Raw genomic sequence first — 20,218 nt, 5'->3', positions numbered from 1 at the left:
ATAGGCAGAAGAAAAGAAGGTTGACAGTTGCCGGGGGGCCGGCTTGGGGGCGGTTTCTTTCCTGGTTCTCTCTCTTTTTTTTTTTTTTTGAGATGGAGTTTCACTCTGTCACCCAGGCTGGAGTGCAGAGGCACCATCTCCGTTCACTGCAACCTCCGCCTCTGGGGCTCAAGTGATTCTCCTGCCTCAGCCTCCTAACTGACTGGGACTACAGGCGAGCGCCCCCACGCTCGGCTAATTTTTTGTATTTTAGTAGAGATGGGGTTTGGCCATCTTGCCCAGGGTGGTCTTGAACTCCTGAGCTCAGGCGGTCTGCCCGCCTCAGCCTCTCAAAGTGATGGGATTACTGGCGTGAGCCACTGCTCCTGGCCTCTTCCCTGGCTCTCTCTGCCGGGTCATCAAGGGCTGGCTGTGTCCCTTGGCCGCAGCTCCTGTTCAGTGGCTCTCTCTCCCAGTCTGGCTTCCTGTAACCGTTCTGGCCGAGTTCCTTTAGTCCTGCAGGTGACACCAGTTCCCTCCCTACTGTCACCTGTCCCAATTCAGCACCTCCCTGTGGCTTCCCCGCTCCCGGGCCGCGCCTCTGCCAGCGGGAGCCTTGCTGGATTCCAGTTGTCCCAGTGAGAATGCCATTGGTTTACTCCGGATCCAAACTAGTCACACAAGAACAGATGATGAAGAGCTGCCAAGAAAGCATGGGGCGGGGGCGGAGAGGAAGCGTTTTGAGCCCATCAAGGCAGGTGACAGGAGAGAAGCAAACCCGAGAGGGGCCGAATCCCTGGGAGGGCAGTAGGGCGAAAGCGTGAACAGCAGCGAGGGGTGCGTCTCGAAGGAAAAAGGCGGCGGGAGAGAATGAGGGGAGGGCAGGAAGGAAGGGGCAGGGAGACCCAGCGCCGGGGAAGGAAGACACGAAGAGGGTGAGGAAGGAACCCCGGCCTAAGGGGTGAAGGCGGCGGCTGGGACGGGGCCAGAGGCGCAGGCCGGGGCCGGGCAGCTCCCCATCTCGGGCCGGTGGTGCCTCTAGTCCCGCCCCCGCTGCTGCCCGCGCTCCGGGAGGGGCAGACCCGATGGACGCCGCAGTCACCGCGCCGCCTTCGCGAGCGTCCCGGGGCCCGGAGGGAACGGCCTTTCCTAGCTGTTCCCGTGGCTTCGCTGCGGGAACTCACGCCGCCCGCGAGGCTGCCGCCAGCTCCGGGCATCTGCCCGGCCGAAAACCCAGGGCGCCGGGGCATGACTCCCCACACCCAGGATTTCCGGGCACCGCGACCCAACGGGAGCGGGACTTCCTTGGACACTGACGGCGAAGGACGGAGACAGCTCAGGCAGGGTCGGCTCCTCCCGGCCACACCGACCTGCCCTTCGCAGGGTGTCCCGGGCCGGCGGAGGCAGGGAAAACCAGCTTGCGGGAATGCAGTCTCTCCCAGCTCCAGGGCCAGGCCCGTGCGAAGCTACACCAGGCGTAGCAGGGCCGCCGCGCCCGCAACGGAAGTCCCGCCCCCAGCCGTGGAGCCCCGCCCCTCACTTCTTCCCATCCCCGCTTCCCTGGCAGTCCCATTCCCACGCTGTCCGGACGCGCAGACCCTCGCCCCGCCCCCGACTCACCCCTCCCCAAGCCCGCCCCGCCCCTTGGCCCCGCCCCCTGGCCCCGCCCCCTCGCACCCGCCTCGCTTTCAGTTCGCCCCGCCCCTCCTGGCCCCGCCCCTCCTCTGGCCCCGGCTCCGGCCCCGCCTCCGCCTCGACCCCGGGGGGCGGCGGCTGCTGAGGCGACCGTTACGCGCGCGGGCGGTTGCTCGGGCCGGAGCGCCCGGAGCGGGAGCGAGCGGCGCGGCCCGGTAGGTGTGGGGGGCCGGGGCGGGGGCCGGGCGCGCCGCCTCCGCTCTTTCTTTCGCCTCCGGGGCGCGCGCCCGCGCCCTCGGCCTCCCGGTCGACCCCGGCCAGCCCTGCTCGGCGCCCGTCCCCTCGGGGTCGCCGCCCGCCCGCCCTGCCTTTTGTTCGCCGGCCCGGCTCAGGCTCCAGGTCCCGGGCCCGGCCCGGCGCGGCGCGGCGCGGGGCGGGGCGGGGGCAGGGGCGCGGGGCGCGGGCCTGTGGGGCCTCCTGGCCGGGCGGGTGCGCAGCCTCCTGGGGCCCCGCGCGGTGAGACCCGCCCGGGTCCTTGGCGGGACCCGCGGGGGCGGCGCCGGGCAGAGGGTCCCGCGGGCGAGGAGCGCCTGGGAGCGCCGGGAACGCGGCCCTGATGGCGCTGAGGGGTCCAGATCCCATCGTCGGACTCCACGAGCGGCCGCTTTGTTAGGGCAGAGGCTGCCTCCAGAGACCCGAACTCCAGACCCACTGTATCGACCTGGGCTCGGCTCCGCCGCGGTGCCGCGATTGTGCAGGGTAGACAGAGGGTTCCCAAAGCTAGGAGGTGTAGGCAGAGAGGGGACCCAGAGCTGTGCACTGGGGACAGGGAAGGGGCCCAGAGCTGTGGAGTGTAGACAGAAAGGGACCCAGAGCCTTGGAGTATAAACAGTGGAGTGAAGACAGATAGGGGGTCCAGAGCTGTGGAGTGTAGACAGAGAGGGGGCCCAGAGCCGTGGAGTGTAGACAGAGAGCGGGCCCAGAGCCATCCAGTGTAGACAGAGAGGGGACCCATAGCTGTGGAGTGTAGACAGAGTGTCATAGCCGTGCAGACAGAGAAGGGGCCCAGAGCCATGGAATGTGGACTGTGGAGTGTAGACAGATAGGGGGCCCAGAGCCGTAGAGTGTAGACAGTGGAGTGTGGGCAGAGAAGGGGCCCATCGCCGTGGAGTGTGGACTGTGGAGTGTAGACAGAGCCGTGGAGTGTGGACAGAGAGGGGACCCTGAGCCGTGGAGTGTAGACAGTGGAGTGTGGGCAGAGAGGGGGCCCTGAGCCGTGGAGTGTGGATAGAGAGGACCACCTGGCCTCTCACCTGCCCGGTCACTTGTTGGGAATGTGTCCCTGGGCAGGTGACCACCTTCTCTGTGCTTGAGTTTCGTCATTGGACCTGTCTTTGGGGCTGCCGCAAGGGCTAAGAGTGGCTTTGTCTGAAGCCTTTGGTGTGGCCCATGCTGTCCTGTCCAGGGCCCTTCTGAGGCCACAGGGACTTGCAGGATGGCCGGCAAGGCCTGCACAGAAGGATTCCCAGGCAAGGAAGCACCCCACCATTCACATAAGGAGACTACCAGGGAGGGCGGAGAGGCGGCTTCGGGCAGCACGGGCCGCGGGGTGGAGTCCCACGGGCCTTCCAAGGGGCTGAGGCTGCCCCTAGAGAAGGTGATGTGGGGAGGCCAGAGTGATAGTGAGTAATGGGGAACCAGTTTATGTTTCACTTTAGAAAGTAATTGTCACCGTGTGAAGTTTCTTCCCCTGAAAAAGCAGTATAAAAAGGTCCATCGTGGCTAGTGCTTTTGGGGACTTGAGATGATGGATATCGGGTGCCCAGGCCCTGCCTGGTACCACAGCTCCGCAGATGGGGAAGGCCATGTTGGCTGAGGGCAGGGGTTCAGCCAAGGGCAGTGGGGTGGCTGAGCCTGCAGGTGGGTGATGGGGCCACCTGCAGGGCCTTGGGCTGCACAAGTTGGTGCACACCTGTTTGAGTCTTTTTCTTAAAACTGCAAGTCCACCCTTGTCTCTGAGACCTCTTGAGGCTGGAATCTGCCCTCAGACAGGCTTACATTTCTAGCTCTGGAACTGCAGTGATGCAGATGCCTCTGTGACTGGCAGAGCAGAGGGAGGAGCGACAGGGCAGTGGTGACCGGAGGTCTCAGGGAGGTTGACAAAGACAGGGTGGAGGAAAGGCCCCTGGATGTGGGTTGAAGGTGCAGTACTGACCTGTGGAGTGTTCAGGAGAGGGCAGGGGCAGTGTGACCTGAGGGCATGTCATGGGGAGGGTCAGGAGGTGGGAGGGAGGCACTGGATGGGGACTGCAAAGAGGTGGGAATCCAAGGTCAAGGGCTGGCTCCCTTTCTGCCCTGTTTAGGATGAGGGTCTTGGGGAAGAAGGGGTGGCCAGGCCGAGGAGACTTGTGGCACTGGGAGCTGGGACTCAGTGAGGTCCTGGAGGTGGTGAGGGCCCAGAGGTGACAGCTGGGGCCCCAGCCAGCCTGGCTGCTGCTGTGGGAAGGTCTGGGGGTAAAGGAGAGGGAGGATAGGCTGAGGCTGCCGGAAGTCAGCACTCCAGGCTGATGGAAGGGGGCCGAGCGAGCTCTGCGGGCCTGGTTGGCAGTGTGCGGATCACATTGTCTTTTGACCTTTAGTTTTGTCTGAGACGGGCCAAGCAAAACAATCAGGCTGGGCTGGGTGTGGTGACTTAACGCCTGTAATACCAGCACTTTGGGAGGCCGAGGCGGGTGGATCACCTGAGTTCAGGAGTGTGAGAGCAGCCTGGTCAACATGGTGTAACCCCGTCTCTACTAAAAATACAAAATTATCGGGGTGTGGTGGCACGTGCCTGTAATCCCAGCTACTTGGGAGGCTGAGACAGGAGAATCGCTTGAACCTGGGAGGTGGAGGTTGCAGTGAGCCGAGATTACACCACTGCACTCCAGCCTGGACGAGAAGAGCAAAACTCCGTCTCAAAAACAGAAAAACTCCATCTCAAAAACAGAGACAAACCAACAACAACAAAAAACAGGCTGAGGGAATAAACAACTCATTAGTTACGACTTAACACATGCGGGGCTTCAGGCACACAAAATCCTAAAGCCCAGAGCATTTTACATTTTATTTGAATTTGATGGAATTCCTGGAAACATTTTGCTTCCCAGCTGTGTAAGTTTCCTATTGCTGTGTAACAAAGCACCACTCACTTAGTGGCTGAAAAGGCAAAAGTTTATTCCCCCTGGTTGGGCTGAAACTGTGGTGTCATTGTCGGTTGACCAAGCTCCCTCCTGAGGCACTGGAGGAGAACGTTTGCCCCCCTTGTCAACTTCTGGGGGCTGGAGGAGAACCATTTGCCCCCTGGTCAGTTTCTGGGGATTGGAGGAGAACCGTTTGCCCCCTTGGTCAGCTTCTGGGAGCTGGAGGAGAACTGTTTGCCCCCCTGATCAGTTGCTGGGGGCTGACCTCATTCCTCGGCTCCTGGCTCCTGCCCTGCTTCCATTGTCCTCCTCTTTATTCTCTCTTTTTAGAGACAGGGTCTCACTCTGTTGCCCAGGTGGAGTGCGGTGGCACAATCATAGCTCACTACAGCCTTGAACTCCTGGATGAAGCCATCCTCCTGCCTCAGCCTCTTGAGTGCCTGGGACTCCAGGCATGTGCCACCATGTCCAGCTAATTTGTCTGTTTTTTTTTTTTTGGTAGAGATGAGGGTCTCACTATGTTGCCCAGGCTGATCTTGAACTCTTAGCCTCAAGTGATCCTCCTGCCTTAGCTTCTCAAAGGGTTGGGATTGCAGGCCTGAGCCACCGCGCCTAGCCTCTGTCTTCCTCTGCTGTCTTCAAATGTCCAGGATAATCTCCTCCTCCTGGGAGCCTTAGTTTACTCACATCTGCAGATCCATATTGCTGTATAACTTTCACAGTCCCAGGGATTAGGGCCTGGATATCTTTGGGGATGGCTATTCAGCCTACAGCAGGCTCCTCACTTGTCTTAGAAATGACTTCACTTTTCCCGTCGTGTGAGAGGAGCAGCCATCTCATGCATCTTCCCTGGGATGGGCAGGGTTTGTCTGAGGGAAGGTCCCTGTGGTTTCACATCCCTGTCCTTGGGGAGAGGCGGGAGCCGTCCTGGAAACAGGTGTCCTGGGAAGGAAGATAAGCCTTGCTCAGGATGCAACCCCAGTCATGAGAGGTTGTGGGAGGTCACTCGTGCTGTGCCTTTTTTAGGAGGTGGAGTCATTACCAGTTCCTAACTGGATACTCCACATAGTGCTCATGCAGTTTAACCTGTGGTTTTTGGGGGCCACTGTTGCAGAAGTTGCCTAGATTCTTCCATGAAGGAGCCTCTTGCCTCGGGCTCTAGACAAGGAACTCTTGTGTTAGAAGTTTCCTTCCTCCATTTTTTTAAGGTCTGGACTTCAGTGAAGGAGAAAAGAAACATCTGGTTTGTTCTTTCTGTTTTTCTTTTCTTTCTGCTTTTCTGTGGACTTGCTGTCCCCAACTCTGTAATCATGGTGATACCCGATATGCGCACACACACTCTACTCACATATCGTTTCCTGCATCTTTGTGTCCCTTAGCAGTGATCTTAGCTGTCCTTCCAGCATGCCTGAAGACGGGCTGAGTCTGTGGATTGAAGCCTCTAGTCATAGGTATTCTCCTGCCCTGCCTGGCCCCAGCCCCCGGAGGCAGGATCCTAAATGGCCTATTTTCTCAGGCATTTACTGCTGTTGAAGCTGCTCCTTTCAAGTTTGTTGTAGACACTATTTTTTTATTTCTCCCAAAGGCCGAGGGGAGGTTTAGCTCTCCTCTGTCCCATCAGTCTCCCTGTCCCTCTATGTGCCATCATCATCACATCGCCGCTTTTGGTGAGATCTATAGTCCTTGCTCTTGTGTGACTGTAAGCACTGCTTGTTACTGAGCCAAGGAGTGCCCTGAGCACAGGTCCTCTCACACAGCCCTGTGGATTCACATCTTCTAATCACCCACCTATCAGAATGGTTTGTTTTTCATTGCATCCAGGACACTAGCCTCATCCCCACCCCTTTGTGGTTGGGAGCCTTCTCCTTGCTCCCGCTTGCCCTGGTCTCCAGGAGACCTGCTGCGCCACCGTCACCCACATTTCCCTGTGCTGTCCTCCATCTGTGGGGCTCCCTGTGCACTGGGTCCTGCTCTTCTCTGTCTGCTTGGCTCACTCCTCGTTTTGCTGAAGACCTACTCTTTTGATACCTAAGAAACATCACATAGGTTTTTTTTTTTTTTTTTTGTCCTTGATTTAGAAAACATCTTTATTTTACTCTTTGGTTACCTTTTAACTTAGCTGGGTATAAAATTTTAGACTGACAATGATTTTTTCAGAATTTTGAAAATGGTGCTTCGTTGCATTTGGTTTCTGTGCTGTTGAGAAGTCTGATGCCATTCTGATTTCAGTTCTTGTGTGTGTGATCTCTCCTGCCCCAAGCTCATAGAAGTAGCTCTTTTCCTTCAGTGTTCTAAGAAACCTGATGATGGCATCTGCTTCCATTTATTGTGCTGGGCACTCTGTGGGCCCCTTCAGGCTGAGGATAGAAGTTTTTAAATTTCGAAGATAATTTTCTTTCAGTTTTGCTGTTTTCTCTTTCTGGAACTTTTATTTGGAGGTTGGACCTCCTAGGTTGATCCTCTAATTCTCTTTTTTCTCATCAATGTTGATCTCTTTAATGTTTGTTCAATTTTTTTTTTTTAATTGAGATGGAGTGTCACTCTTTTGCCCAGGCTGGAATGCAGTGGTGCAGTCATAGCTCACTGCAGTCTCAAACTCCTGGGCTCAAGCAATCCCCCTGCCTCAACCTCCTGAGTAGCTGGGATTACAAGCATGTACCCCCACACCTGGCAATTTTTACTTTTCATTTTATTTTTTCGTAGTCTCATCACGTTGCCCCTTTGCTGTTTCTAAGAAGTCAGTCATTATGGTAGCTGTGTTGCTCCTTTGTGTTATATGGTGATGGGCTTTCAAGCTCCTCTCGGGAATTTTGGCTTCCAGCAGTTTGTTGTGATGTTCTTAGGAGGGTTTGTTTTGCATTTGTCCTGCCCAGGGTTTGTTGAACTTCTTGGATATGTAATTTTTCACCATCTTCAAACTGCTATTAGGTTTGTTTAGTGAATTTTAAAATTTCAGTTACAGTAGTTTTTATTTCTAGAATTTTCACTTATTTTCTAGTTTCCATTTCTCTGCTCTGTCATTTGTTTATTGTGATCGTGTTGTCATTACATCTTTGAACACATACCAGCTGCTTTAACATTCTTCTCTGCTAATTTCAGCACCTGCATCATCTCAGGATCATTTCTGTTGGCTTCTTCTGACTATGGGTCACATCTTCCCGTTTCTTTGAACATCTAGTCATGTTTGATGGTGTACTGGACATTGTAGATGATGACTGTAGTGACTTCTTTTTTCTGAAGAGTGTTGATTTTTGTTCTGGAAGTTAATTTGTCTGGATTCAAATGAAAATATCTGCTGCAGTCTCTGCTTGGTGCTGTTGACCTTCTGGCTGCCTCCTTCTGCTGGACTCCGGGGGTCTCTGTGTGCGTGGATGACTCACCACTGGCCAGGACCTAGGCAGAATTTATTAACAGATTTTAGACTGCCTCTTCCCCAGTAACCTCCTTTCTGAGAGTGCCCCAGTGCCCCTCCCTGTTCAACCACCCTGTCCGCCCCAAGCCCTATCTTGGACTCTTCAAGTTGGGAGGATCACGGCTTCTACTGCGCTCTAGCCATTTTTAGAAACACATGTTTTACTTGGTGCAGCTCTCTCCTTTCAGGGGACAACTCCCCTCCACTTTCTGCCTGCTTTTCATAGCTCTCCAGGACCTCCCAGAGTTGGTTTTTATATTTTGTGTGTGGTTGGAACTTGATTTAGCAGCATGGGAGAATGTAGGAGACTGTCAGTTTACGGATAGAACTGCTGGCATGTTGATTAGTAGCCAGGCATCGGTCTTTGGCAGTTTGCTTGTTTTTCACTTAGAGAGTTCAGGTGCTCTCACTTAGAGAGTTCAGGTGATCTCACTTAGAGAGTTCAGGTGCTCTCACTTAGCGAGTTCAGGTGATCTCACTTAGAGAGTTCAGGTGACCAGGGAGTGAGTACTCCAGCTGAAAGAAAGTTCCTCCCCTAACAACACCTGACTTCCGTATCTTAAGTGTTAGCCTAGAACAGATGCATTTCCTAGATAGGCCAACTAACCTGACTAACCTGGTGGCAGAGAGACTGCGTCCTTTATTGCTTTCCTCTGATGCGAGCACCGTAAGGATAGGGCCTATGGGCTCTTCTTTGACTTTCCAGAGGCCCATGACCCCTGGACCTGCTGCAGGTATGCTAGGCTGGGGCTCCTCCAAGCTCACTGAGGGTTGGGGGAAAAACGCAGTCTGGCCTGTGGCTGCTGTTCCGCAGTCTTCACCTCACCCCCACAGTCTTTTCTAACTCTGTGCTGCAGTTTGTCTATAAAATAGGGTTAATCATAAGATTGTTGTGAAGTTTAAATAGCGTGATGTGTGGAAAATGGTTAGGAGCAGTGGCTGACACCTGGGAGTCCTGGTCAGCATTAGCGATGGTGCTGTTGGCATTGCTGCAGGCTTGCGTTCCGGCTGCTGGGAACAGGCGCTCACCTTGGAGGCGCCCAGGCCTTCACTGAGTGCATCTGGGTCTGGCCCCCACTGTGTGCTAGGTTGTGGGAGACGGCAGTGCCGTGGACTCTGCGGAGCTGGAGTGCAATGAAGGCACTTTGGGCAGGGTGAGGGGCTGACTTGCCCTGCCTGCCTGAGCCCTCTGCACCCCAGGGGCCTGGAGTCCAGCCTGGGAGTTAGTAGAGCATTGTGTGGAAGAGGGATAGCTCTGTGGATTCTAGCATTTAGCAGCCAGGTTCCTCCCTGTGAGGCTGGGGCAGTTGGCCCTCGGAGTAGGAGGACTGCCTGGGAGGAGGAGGACTGCCTGGGCCCACCCCTTCTAGGAGTTCCTGTGCCTGCTAGCACAAATTATCACCAGCAAGGGGCTAGCCCAGCAACAGTTGGTCCTGTCACAGTTCTGGAGACTGGAAGCCTGAAGTCAAGGTGTGGCAGAGCTGTGACCCCTCCGAAGGCTCTAGGGGAAGACTCTTCCTGCCTTTCCCAGCTGCTTGGCTTGTGTTTGCATCGCTCCAGTCCCTGCCTCTGTCCCCATGTGGCATTCTCTCACGTGGCTTTCTCTGGGTCTGTGTCTCCCTTCTGCCTCCCTCTTTTACGGACACCTGTGATTGCATTTAGGCCCCACCTGGGAAATTGGGGATCGCTGCCTTGTCTCAGAATCCTTAACATAATCCTTTCCCAAATAGGGTCACAATCACAGCTTCTGGGGATTGGGCCCTAGTATCTTTGGGGCTGCTGTTTGCCCCACTGCACCCGCCTAGACCTGGGGGTGGTGAGGAGCCACATGAGGAGGTCACAAGGGTACCACGCTTTAGGCCCCAGGAGCTTCCCCAGCTGCCCTCCTGTTACGTGGGGTCTGTCCCGGCTGCTCTGTGGGCAGGACAGGTGCACAGTTTGTCCTTAACATGCTCGGTGCTGAAGAGGCTCACAGTACTGTGAATGTTGGCATAGATTTTATTGTTGTCTTTCTGAGAGCGGGTAAGATACTGAAAGCAAAAGGACCCCTTCAGGCCTAGTGAACACACAAAACAAACAGTGGTGGAACCCTCTGTGTCTTTTTCCCTTGAATCCTGTTGGGGGGTGACCAGGTGTCGGTGAATAGGAGACTCACATGTAGGAGGCTGGAAAAAAGACCCATTTGTTGATGAGGAAAATTGATTTCAGTCTTTCTGGGGTGTTTTGGGCTAAGGAGAGGCCCGCCAGGGACAGGGATGGAGAGTGAGGCTGGGGTCTGAGGCCCAGGGATGGACAGTGAGACTGGAGTCCGGGGCTGTGCCTGTCCTTTCCTGTCCTTTACCTGCCACTGTGGGCTTTGTTCAAGGAAGCAGGTATGAGGGAATGAAGGGGTGGGGGGCACAGAGGTGACATGTCCAGGTGGGGTGATGGGGGACCTCCGAGGCGCCAGCAAGGCAGAGGAGGAGGAGACAAACGTGGGCGTTGGAATGAGCCAGGTTAAAACACAGCCTCTCCAGGGCTAGGCGTGCCAGGTACAGTGTTGCCGTGCAGCATTTGGGGCGCACTCATGCTGAGAAGTTGTCATGTATCTAAGATTCACATTTAACTGGGTATCCTGTGTTTTTTTATTTTTTTGCTAAATCTGGCAACTCCATTTATAGTCTCACTCTGTGCAGATTTAAAAACCACAAACAGGCCGGGCGCGGTGGCTCAAGCCTGTAATCCCAGCACTTTGGGAGGCCGAGACGGGCGGATCACGAGGTCAGGAGATCGAGACCATCCTGGCTAACACAGTGAAACCCCGTCTCTACTAAAAATACAAAAAACTAGCCGGGCGAGGTGGCGGGCGCCTGTAGTCCCAGCTACTCGGGAGGCTGAGGCAGGAGAATGGCGTAAACCCGGGAGGCGGAGCTTGCAGTGAGCTGAGATCCGGCCACTGCACTCCAGCCTGGGCGACAGAGCAAGACTCCGTCTCAAAAAAAAAAAAAAAAAAAAAAAAAAAAAACCACAAACAGAAGTAAATATCAAGTAGAGATAAAAAGGGAAAGTCAAATACAAATGGAAAGGAAGAATTGAGGAGGTTTGACCTTCAGTGTTCCAAAGATACTGAACTAGTGTTTGTTTCTGGAATCAGAAAATTTCATCAGCTGTGGGGCACCGGGAGATTCTGGAGGGCTGTGGCCTTCGTGTGTCCTGTTCACTTTTCCCAAAGCCAGGTCATCACCAGGCCGGTGCCCAGAGTGAGCTCGTAGTGCAGGCTCTGCTGGACTGACCGCAGGGTCGAGTTGGCGCCTGTGACGTGGCTTGGGCCCTGTGGGCTTGGGCCCTGGCTGTTGTGGTCTGGGGTGGGTGGGGTTGGGGGCTTGGCTCCTGCTCTTGTCTGTGTGTCTTTGTGGTGTGGTGCTTCTGTAGGATTGGAGTTTCTGGAGTTCACGTTGTGTGGCCTTCAAAACCACAGAGACACAGGCAGGTGGGGCTCGTTGTGCTCAGCCCCTTCCAGTCTCTTGTGACTGGTGGGCTCTGCTCCCCCTGCTTACAGAAGTGGGTCCTCCTGCCCCTTGCAGGGGGCCTGTGTGTGCACCCACAGCACCACATCAGAAAGCCCCGGAAGGCTGTGGGGCGTCGTCTCTGTACATGAGAAGGGAGGCAACCCAGAAGTGGACAGGCACTGCCGGAGTGTGGGGCCCCTGCTCTGTGGGTAGGTTCTCAGAGCCCGGGGGCTGGGGGTGTTGGAGGAGTCAGTGGGGGCTTCAGGTAGGAGGTGGGCTGTGAGCTGAACCTCAGAGTTGTGGAGGGAGGAGAGAGGACCCATTTCAGGAGAGAGTGATTTTTGCAAATGGTGTCCTCCTGCATGGCCTGGCCCTGCTGTGCACTGTGGCATTGGGCTGTCTAACTGTCTGTGACCCCGCGGCAGCTGGCCCTGGGAGTTCTGTTCGTAGAACTGGCTGTTCGTAGTTGCCTGTTCGTAGTTGCTCACCTGGAGCTGCTGCAGAAGCCGCCAGACAGTTCTTGAATGAATCCATGAATGAATGAGGGAGCAGGAAAATCATGGGTCTGACTGAGGAAGTGGGTCTGACTGAGGAAGTGGGTCTGACTGAGGGGGATGTTGAGGTTTGGGGAGGGACCTAGTGAGGGAGCCTCAAGAGGCTGGACCCAGTGGGACAGGTGGGTGCTTGGGCAGGGATTAGGAAGTGGGGAAGGACAAAGCACTGGCAGCTGTGGGCAGGAGGAGGGTGAGGGCACGGTGGGCCGGCAAGTGGGGTGCAGCGGGGAGTCCAGCAGGAGGTGTGGCCGCCATGCAAGGTGAGCCTTGGTATGGCGACCTAGGCAGGGAGGATGTGGGAGGGCCTCCGACTGGATGGGGACATGGGTGACAGCTGCAGGGCGCCTGCAGGCTCCCCCAGCCTCACCTCTGTGGCCGTTGCCGGAGGACACTGGAACCAGCAGTGCTATATTTCAGCATCTGTGCAGATACCCTGTCCCTGGAGGCTCTTTTGCGTCGTGGACTCTGGGTCTTTGGAGGATCCTGCAGAGTTTCCCTTCCTTGGGAGAAGCCCCCTCCTCTTCCTCAGCAGCTTGAGCTTGCCCTGGTAGTGGGGGGAACAAGAGGCAGGAGGAACAAAGGCAACTTGTCTCCCTGGTTGCCTGATTTCCTCCCGCCCCACAGACCTGCCCCTGCTGTGTTCTCTTGAAGTAAAACGGAGCTAAGAAGCTAAAGCCAGTGTTCACACTTTATGTTATTAGTATTAGTGTGATGTTAGCACAACTATTTCTTCAACTTTATATGACTTTCTGAATGCTACTTCCTTTTACTGTTGCTGGACTGTAATAGTGTATACCTTTTTCTCAAGTGTTCAAAGAAATGAAGCATTCTGAAAGTTGCCAGTCTTTAATTTCTTCTTTACCTCTCATTTCTTTCCCCTAATCATTCATATTTGCAGTACTTCCAACTTTTAAAAACTGCGTTGTTTTTTGAGTGAATTCTTTTCTAAGCACTGAATCACTGTGTTGCTGCCTAGCAATGTGCGGGATCTTTCTGAGACTGACTCTGGAAGAGAAAGAAAGCGCATTTGCTCCACGAGCCCGGAATTGAGGCATTTAATGTGTGTGTCCCTGATGCTCAGCCTCTTGGTATCTTTGAATTTGAAATGTTAAAACCTCAAGAGCTGACATTTATAAAAGACCCACGCAAAACTATGCATGATGACAAAATGCTGACCTGGGACATTTTATGTATTGTACTCTTCAATTCAGCCAAATATATTATTCAAAAACTAGGCATATTTCTTCAAAAACTACTCATAATGTTGGTGGCTACTGACCTGCTGCCTAAACGTAGATTATTAATATTCAGATTCAGGAGACTAAAGCTACCCAGGAACTGAGACAGACTCTGTGAGAACCAGATAGTTTGTGCTAGCGGAAATGTGTGCTTCCAGGGAGGCCGCTTTCTCCCAGGCGTGTGCTGGTGGAGAGGGAGGCAGCCGGGGCCGTACTGTAGAGCCTGGACTGCAGTCAGCCAGCCTGGCTTTGAATCCTAACTGCCTCCAGTTGTGGTGCCGGAGCCTCGGTTTCCTCATTTATAAAATGGGATAATTAGACTTCGCTTGTGAGATTATGATCAGTTCGGCTTCTTTTTAGCCACTTTTCCCCATTCTGTTGTGTTTGTCTCTGGTGTATCCGGCGTAATTTCCTTAATCACCTCCTCACAGAGGAGATTTCAGGGACCATTTTTGAAACCACCTGCTGTACATTGCCACCTAGAAGTAAGTACAGCGCCATTTTGTGCTGATAGCAGGAACGGCAGCAAGTCAAACGACCCTGGAGGTATTTTGCATTACGTGGCACGTTGGTTTGCTGCCGCTGTGCAGCATGCTGTGTCTGTAGCTGCAAGGCTTCTGGGGTTAGGAGTCCTGGTGACGCTCATGCAGGGCTGTGATCAAGGCGTCGGCCAGGGCGGTGAGGATTCGCTTCCATGCACACTCGTGTGGCTGCTGGCAGCCTCAGAAGATCCGCTTCCAGGGTTGGTAATATCGCTGTTGGAAGACTTCACGTCCTTGCTGGCCGTTGGCCAGAGACACCCATTCCTTGTCATGTGGGTGGCTTCTTTGGGCAGCTCACAGCTGGGCAGTGAGTTCCCTGAGAGCGAGTGAGGGAGAGCATGAGCAAGACGAAAGCCATGGTTTTTTGGTAACCTCATCTTGGAAGTGACACCCATCTCTTTTGCACATTCTGTTTGTTAGAAGCAAGTTGCTAGGTCCAGCCCACACCCCAGGGGAGGGACTGCAGGGGCAGGATGACCAGGAGGTGGTGTCATGGGGGCCATCTCAGAGGCTACCTGTCACCATGCACCTGCTGCTCCCAGAGATTCATGTCCCTCCCACACACAAGATACACTCCCCACAAGATCCTTTTGTGACAGCATCTGCTCAGAGCCCCACATCATCCTCGAAACTGGCTCTAGGTGGGCTGAGGTGCAGCTCCTGGGGTGCATGGTGTCCCGGTCTGTTGACCTGAACTAGAGAGACACGCTGTCAGCTCATCCACTCACAGCCACGGTGCCATCATGGCAAGCACCGCAGGCCAGACCTGCCTGTTCAAAATGAGGGAAAATGGAGGCAGAAAGGAGCCTCAGGCGTGCCTCACTTCGGAGACCCAGCCTGGCAGATGGTGGCAGTTCCTTGTTCAGGTGTCATGATTTGGGATTGTTAACTGTCCCTCTGCCCTCAGAGGCTTCGAGTCCTCTCTCTGACTCATGCTTCCCTTTGTCTGAAACACAGCACCTGATTGCAGTTGAGTTGTTTCCTCACCCTGCTTCCTGCCAGTAGGATTTTGGGGTTCAGCACCCAGTTTTTATTTTGTACTAACTCTGACGCTTGTAGTTCAAGCTGGCAGTGATAGTTCTAAGTTTACAGGCCTCCTGGGGGTCTCACTGGTGTCCATTCCATCAGGCACGAGCCATACCTGGTATCCCTCTGAGATGAGCCCTGCTCTGCCTCGGGGTCCTGAAGGGTGAGGAGTCATGCCCATAAGCTTCTTGGGGCCTGGTTGTTCCATGAGAGTCTGGGAGGCCCACCCTTCATCTCTTTTCAGGGGCTCCAGCCGTCTTGCTGTACCTCAGCACACAGCACCTTTCCCCTGATGTCACGTGCACAGCAGGCTTGCCTTGGACAGAAGCGGAAGGAGGAACTGGCTGGCTGGAGCACTGGGGGCCATGGGGCAGTGGGCTGCTCAGAGGAGAGTCGGTGGCAGGAGGTGCAGTGACGATGACATGAGTTTAGGGGAAGATGTGGAGACGAGGAGACGGATGCAGGCGTCACTCCACCATGGGGAGTGTGAGTGTGGGGACAAAGGCTGACTTGGGAAGTCCCACTCGCTAAGCAGCACGGCCTTTCCACCCCTGTGTCATGTAGATTTCTTTAGCATAACTGGAGTTGAATGTTTGGGCTCCTGTCCTGCCTTGTTGTAGACAAATGGCACCCTCTGTTCCTCAGTCAGGCACTGGCCTTGATGACGTTTCCTTCCTTAAACACAAATAGCTGTCGGTCTGCTCCAGCACCGAAGCCTCAGGGTCACTGCACGGGTGCCTCAGGAGGCAGTAACTGGTGCAGGGGACTGAGCAGGCAGCAGGGAGTGGTCCTGGGCGTCTGACCCACCCTCTGTGGCACTCTGCTTCTGTTTGGGTGGGGAATGTCCTGGGGGATGCTGGTGGGTGGGAACAACACAGCTCTTGCCTCATGAACCTGGCAAGTAGCAACAGCCTTCGCTGGAGGAGCTGGGTTGGGCTGGGTAGAGGGGTGACGGGGTGATGGGGTTTGGGGTCAGGGAGTGACGGTGGATTCCAGGTGCTTTTTTGGAGGCTTCTTTCTAGCCCTGTAGGCAACTAAGAAGTGTGCCGGGGTGAGTTTTCATCAGTTTCCGATGTTTGGTTTTTCTCATCACGTCACTGTCTTTTCTGAGTTGGTGCTGACCAAGCTCTTGTTGACGGATGTGGGGTTTGGGGTGAGCCCATCATTCACACCTCTTAAGTGCCTCTCCCCACCAGCTTAGGAGCTTTATGGAACGGCACGCACTGCCGCTTTTCTGTCCCGCGTATGGCCTTTGCCGATGCGTCTTGTTCTTAGGCAGACTGTCTTGGATGTGGGCCCGTGCACTGCTGGGGACAGGCCACACTGCGGAGCATGTGCACACAGCACGAGGTCCGTCTCCACCGAGCCAGCCTGGGGTGGGATTGCCGTGGGTCTGAAGAGAGAAGGCCAGGTGGATTTTTGTAAAACTAGCAATTAGGTATTGTATTCATGATTACAATGGCCTTCACGTAAAACCTCATCAACCCTCTTACTTTTACTTTTTTAGTACAAAAGTAATATTTGTTATTTTTAGAAAATGTAGAAAACATGCATAGAAATAATTACATTCAGATACTTAGAGAAAGTTAAGAATGTTTCAGCCAAATAGGTTCTTGGCACCCTTCCCTCCTTCCCTCACTCGGCAGGCGTGGATCGCGCACCTGCCCCGGGCCATGGGTGTGCCAACCCCAAGGCCTCGCAGCCCCTGCTCGTGCCTAGAACTATGCCTAGCATGGAGAGGGCGCTCCCCACTGTGAAATGTGTGGACAGACGGCAGTCTGTGTCCTTGTGTTCGCAGAACTCTTAAGTGCCCTGGTATTTGGGCAGGAGATGTGAAATTCTACACTCAGAAGGTCCTGCCTGACACACAGTCCTTTTAAAAAGGGTCCTTCCTTCTTCCCAAAGTTCCAAAAAGTCTTTTAGAGACAGCAGGGGGTATTTTCCTTACCTGGTGTATTTGGGCTCCAGCCAGACTCACCAGGATGTCTAGGGGCGCCCGGGCAGAGGAAACGTGCAGAGGCTTAGGAAGCATGGTTGGTGTTTGTGGGATTCTTGGGGTGGTGCCTTGGTGAACTGCCCCAGGACCATGCGGTCAGGTGTGCGGGCAGCTCTGGGCCCAGGGGCTGTGTGCACGGAGCACCTGTCCGTCTGGTGCTGCTAGGGCGCTGGCCCTGAGCTGGTTGCGGAATTGCAGGTCTGCATCTGCTGTGTTCCTCCCAATGCCTGCAGCAGCCCAATTTTTGGCCAGACAGGGCCGGTGCACTTCTGGAGGTGAGCAGAAAGAAACACACGTGACGATCTCAATAGCCGGCGTTAGTAAGAGGCTGTGTCCTCGATGAGAGAGATTCTGTTCACTGTCACAGGACTCGGGGCAGATTCAGACATGAAGCATGTTAGCTCAGCACTCTCCTTGCTGCAGGCGGGCCATGGCACTGAAATGGCGAGGCACCCTCCCCATTTGCAGATTGTAAGTCTTGGAGCGGGGCTAGCGATTTGTACTTATTTCCACTGGCGGCCGGGGTGCGAGGTGCATGGGGAGAACAGCTGGTCCGTGGCGCTGTGTGCTCTGGGTGGCCTGTGCAGCCCTGTGATGGTCTCCCCAGGCCACCACCTGGCTGCCTAAGGCCCACGCACCTGCAGGCTCTGTGTTCTCAGGTGTCTGGCGGCAGATTCTCATGCCTTTGTGTGAGACTTGTCTTTTTCTTCTGAAAGTTTTGTGGGACTTTTTTCATCTCCCTGCTCAGGGCTTGGTGGGCCCTTTGCATTCGAAGATTCTTGTCTGCCTTTAGCTCTGGGAAGCAGCTGGCGCTGTTCAGGGCTGGGAGCCACTCTCTCAGGATTGTGCTGTCATCTGTTGTGTCCTGGGTTACCTGTCCCCTCCCAGGCCCTTTGTTGAAAGGCCGAGAGGTCTTCCTGGAAGGGACTATTTTCCTTATGTTACAGCCTGAGCCTGCGCAGAGTCTCGCACGCAGTCGGCACTCGCAACACTGCTGAATGGCAGGTGTCTGTTGAGGGGAACCATGTGGGGCAGGAGCTGGGACCTGGGAATGGCAGGTGTTCTCTGAGGGGGACCAAGTGGGAGAGGAGCTGGGGCCTGGGAGGCTAAGGCAAGGGCTGTCTCCAGTCCACACTGCACCCTGAGAAGAGAAGTGTGGAAAGGTATTGACTGGTGGCTCAGTAAAATGGCCTGGAAGTGGCCTTCATGATTCCAGAATCTGCTCACTCCCTTTGGCACCATGTCCTGCCATGTCCAGGGTGGGCAGGTCCAGTCTGGTCTGGGTCCAGGGAAGGTCTGGGAAGAGTGACCACTCACCTCTTGGAGGGCCCCTCAGGTGAGTGGTGGAGGTGGCTGGATGCAGGGATGGCCAGTGTGGGTCTGCATGGGTGTGTCTTGGAGGGCAGGCATCAGATCGTCTGGTGTGTGTGTCCCTGATGTGGTGGGAGAGGGGGTGCCGGGTGGGTGTTCGGCACCTGTGGGCACTGTGAGGTGGTGGTGGGGGGAGGCTGCTGGGACATGATGACTGTGGGAGGGTGTGAGGTGGCCAGGCTCCTGTGGGGGCAGGTCTCAGCTAGAGAATGTGGCGTGGTGTCTTGCTGTCTCAGGCCCTTCCTCTATGAATCCATGTAAGTGTGGGTAAGCCAAGAATAGCCCGAGTTCGAATGCACCTTTGCTGTTAATTGGCTGTGTGCTGGTAGACAAGTTACGTAGCTTCTCTGTGCCCCTACTCCCTCATCTGCATGCGAGAATTGTAACACAGCCTTCCTCAGAGCAATGGTGTTTAGGATGACATGCGCTGCACGGCAAGTCCTGGCAGTGGGGGCTGCCATAGCAGCCTGTGGGGTTACCCTGGAGGCTGTGATAGTCAGTGTAGTGCTGTTCTTGCCCCTCGCTCTCCTCTTCTCCTCAGTGCGCCCAGACTCTCTGCCCTCGGAGGACAGCTTCTCTCTCGCCTCGCACTGTGTACGTGGTCATTACGGCTAGGTGCTGGCTTGGTCTTTCCGGCCCTGCCTCGCTTGGGGCCTGCTGCATCGTGGCTCAGGGCTAGGACACCTCTCTGTCCTTGCAGGTCTGGGGTGCTCCCCAGCATGAGTGGAGGAGTTTATCAGAACAGGACCTTTCATAGGAGGTTTTAACTTTGGAAGGGAATAGAAAAGTGTCATGGCAGCAATATTTATTTCTAGATCACCCTGAGTTTGTATCCTTTGTTTTGTTTTATTGTCCTCTTTACACCCTGAGTTTTTAATGATGAGTGAGTGAAGGAGTGACAGTGCAGGTTGAACATCCCTTTCCAGATGCTCCAGAATCGGAAACCTTTTGACACATATGTGACGCCCCAGGCATTGCTGAGTTGGTGACACCTTTGCTTTCTAATGGCTTGATGGACACAAACCTTGTTTCATGCACAACATTATCAAAAATACTGCACAAAATTACCCTCAGGCTGTGTGTATAAGGCGTATATGAAACATACATGAATTTCCTGTTCAGACCTGGGTCCTATCGCAACATATCTCATTACGTGTATACAGATATTCCAGAATCAGAAAAAATCCACAGCACTTCAGGTCCCAAAAATCTCTTCTAAGGGACACTCAGCCTGTGTGGTGTGGTCGGTGACTCCTGATGGGAGGCGGCAGTGTTGTGTGGCTAGTGGGGACCTTCGTATCACATCCCATCTGTGCCTCGGGGCTTGGATGAATTGCTTCTGGCTGGACCTTGTTCCCTTAAGAGGCTGGGTTAGATGATCTCCAGTCAGGGTGTTTCAGAGTTAGCTGGAAGGTGTGTGTGTGTGTGGAGTAGTTGGAGCTTCCTGGCCTTGCCCCAGACTTACTAAGTCAGAGTCTCTGGGAGGTGCAGGGGCCTGGGAGCCGGCGTTCTTACTGGTAGCCCCCATGCTGTAATGCAAGTTCAGCTGGAATCCAGTGCCCTGTGGTCTTCTGAATTTCACTGTCTGTTCTGCTAGCTTTACTATTAATTGATACAGTTTAAGGAAAAATTAAACTAGAAGCTGAACATATGTGATTATTTTGGGAGGCCAAAGCGAGAGGATTGCTTGAGGTCAGAAGTTTGAGACTAGTCTGGGCAACAGAGTGAGACCTCGTCTACAGAAAAAACGTTAGCCAACGTTCACTGGGTGTCTTCCCCTCGGCCCCTTCGCCCA

The 20,218-nt window shown here is 54.6% G+C and overlaps 1 protein-coding gene across 1 annotated transcript in view; it reads left to right on the top strand.

Annotated features, from left to right (window-relative positions):
- The first annotated feature begins 1,709 nt into the window (after positions 1-1,709).
- The window catches only part of RGS12 (regulator of G protein signaling 12), a 143,480-nt gene continuing 124,971 nt past the window's right edge, over positions 1,710-20,218 (top strand). Inside the window, exon 1 of the mRNA XM_023206825.2 lies at positions 1,710-1,829. The gene's annotated coding sequence lies outside the window, so the exon portion shown is untranslated. The remainder of the gene's footprint in view (positions 1,830-20,218) is intronic.

This window comes from Piliocolobus tephrosceles, chromosome 3 (genome assembly GCF_002776525.5).
Source record: "Piliocolobus tephrosceles isolate RC106 chromosome 3, ASM277652v3, whole genome shotgun sequence".
Taxonomy (NCBI): domain Eukaryota; kingdom Metazoa; phylum Chordata; class Mammalia; order Primates; family Cercopithecidae; genus Piliocolobus; species Piliocolobus tephrosceles.
Note: the sequence above shows the minus strand (reverse complement) of the source record. Positions and strands in the feature narration are given on the sequence as shown.